Raw genomic sequence first — 2971 nt, 5'->3', positions numbered from 1 at the left:
TTAAATTCTCCCCTGCCTGAGAAACTTCAATCTGCACCCAGAAGCTTTTTTAGTCTCCAAGGATTGAAGATAAGAGTTTCCTTAGAGGTTTGGATATACTTTCTTACATAGAAACAATACTTTCTTCCCCAGAGTATCTGTATGTTAAGTATGAAAATACATACATATATGTTTATTTATTGAAAATATATCAATCTTTTCTGAATTTACCATAGTGATAAGGATTGAGAGGATGCCTAGAACATATGTTTGTTTAATTTCTTTAATCTATTTGACATTTATTTTTAAAATTATCTGAAGAGTTGAAGGGCGGCGAAGGTACTTATCTTAGACTTCTTGAGAATGATGGCATGTCCATTTGCCTTTTCCCTTCCATTTTCCTTCAGTTGTTTCTTCTTAACCCAATGTTTTTGTGAGGAAAACTTGAAAATCACAGACAGAAGGCTGGCGCTAGATCCCCAGAGAGCATCTCCAGGACTGTAGCAGTGATTGGGCCACAGGTTATATATAATACAATGCTGGGAAATGAGGGTTGGATGGGGTGGTGGCAGAAGAACAATCATCCCCTTCCTGGATGAGCTGCCATAAATCATGTTGAATGGGTAAGTGGATGTTTGTGGAATTTTGTTGTTACCTTAGATCAATGACCTATCCCACACCACTCCAAATCTTGAGGAAAATTTCGATTGATCAAGAGTAAGGGTGCCCATACAGTTCGTGTGCAATTTAAAATTTATAATGTATAATATTAAAAATTTAAAATGTATAATATTCCTAACATTATTACCATTACCTATGCACAACCAATTTCTAGAGTTTCCTTGGGCAGAAAATGTCACAATCCCAGTTGTATATGTGTGCCAGGCGGTGATAGTGGCACCATTAGAAATTGTTCTCATATTTGTGTGCTTATTTTTGAGAAGGTGTCAGAGTTTAGATGTGTGTATGTGTGTTTTGGTGTTCATTAGTTAGTTAATTTAGTTAGTTGATCAGTTTATGTGCTGATTGTATTTAGATTTGGTTTGAGTTTTCAAAATGTTTTTACTTAGTAATATAGTTGATATGGAGTTTGCTACCTGGTTTTCTTGTTTGTTATTTCTGACTTTTTTTGATTATGTTGTTTATAATTAAAGTTTCATTTTCATATTCCATATTTGTTTTTTCAATTTAGTTTTTGTAGGTTTATTTATGGTTGTCTTTTATTGTGTTAAATTTATACATGCAAATTAAACATATTTGGAGGCTCTAGTGTGATATTTGTATTGGTTCTAATTCAGCGTGCCTCATACTTTAGTTTGCTGTTTGCTTTCATGCTTGAGATTTTTATTTTTTGTTAATATACACACACACACACATATATCCAGCCATGTATCATTTTATATGGATGGAAACTTTCAGAGCAGAACTTCAGCATATGTGTGTGTATATATAGCCCACATAGAGCAATCTATATAGTAATTATACATTGAGGTAAACTCAAAAACACTATAAATAAATAAAAATAAAGTTCCAGAAAAGATTCCCCTAACCCTTGAGGAAAGAAAATAACTGACAGGAAGTCCAAAAAAATAGAAACAGAAGGATAAGAACCAGAGGAAACAAATTGAAAACAAAATAAACACACCTATGGTGCATAGTGCAAGGGTACTTGTCAGATTTATTAAGTATAGAGTATAAATGTCTTAACACAGTAATTAAGTAAATGGGATGAGGTTTATATTAACTAGTATGATGTAAATGCTCCTAATTCTGTATGAAACCACATTGTACCCCATACATGCATTAATGTATACACGATCTATGCGTTTATGATTTAATAAAATAAGAAAACTAAAAAAAAAAAGAAAAAAAGAAAACACAGTAAAATGGCGGACCCAAGAAAATGCATCGATAATTATCTTTAAAAGTAACTGGCCTAAATACATTAAATAAAAGGAAAAGTTCGGTGGAGTGGCACCCACAACATCACCAAATTGCATACCATTTATAGGAAAGTCACTTCAAAATCAACAACATATGTAGGCTAAAAATTAAAGGATGGAAAAATATATACCAACAAATGTTAATTTTTAAAATGAAAATATACATTCAGGACTGAAGTGTTCTCTTGTGGTTTGTCTCATTTATCTTATGATTTTTATTATCAGTGACAGATAATTAAGTAGAAAAGGCTAAGGACTGGAGGACATTTGGATCTAGTTATTTTACCTCACTCTTCCTTTTTCTTTTGGTACAAAGTATTATAGCTAAATATGGATTTTCTAACCATCTCTCAATTTCCCAACTATTGTAAAGATATGGTTTGTTTGTGCACAGAAAAGCTCATGTTGAAATTTGGTTAACAATGTGGTGGTGGTGAGAAGTGGGGCCTCCTGGGTAGAGGGGCAGATTCCTCATAGATGCCTTCATGGTATTGTTTGATCTTGTGTTAGTGAGTGCGTTCTCGCTCTTGAAGGACTGAGTTGGTTCTCCTGTAGGGTGACCAGACGTCCCGCTTTTGAACAATTTGTGCCGCGTCCCGGGGCATTTTAAAAGAGTCCCGATTTTTGGAAAGAATGCACGGACGGGCGGGAGAGCAGGAAGGGAATATTCGGTTTTCAGCTGCCATGTGGCTATTTTGCCAGAATATGAGTTTTATATTATTTTGTTAATTTTATAATGTTAAACTGTAATAATAAATCATTGTTGAGAAGTGATTATCGAGAACTGCTTATCAAAGTTTGCATTGTTGTCAGGCCCTGCCCTGCCCTGTCCCCTGCCCTGCCCCCACCCCGCCCCTGCCCCGCCCCCAGACATGTTGTCCTGCTTTACAAATGTTAAAATCTGGTCACCCTATTCTCCTGGGAATGCATTAATTCCCATAAGAGCTTGTTTTTGTAAAGCCAGGATGACTCAAGGTGTCACCTCTTCTCATGGGTCCTTTTCCCCTTTGACATTCTTTGCCATGTTGTGATGCAGCATGCAAGCCCTC

The sequence above is a fragment of the Otolemur garnettii genome, unplaced genomic scaffold (genome assembly GCF_000181295.1).
Source record: "Otolemur garnettii isolate 467f Iridium unplaced genomic scaffold, OtoGar3 scaffold00343, whole genome shotgun sequence".
Taxonomy (NCBI): domain Eukaryota; kingdom Metazoa; phylum Chordata; class Mammalia; order Primates; family Galagidae; genus Otolemur; species Otolemur garnettii.
This window is presented reverse-complemented; position numbering follows the sequence as displayed.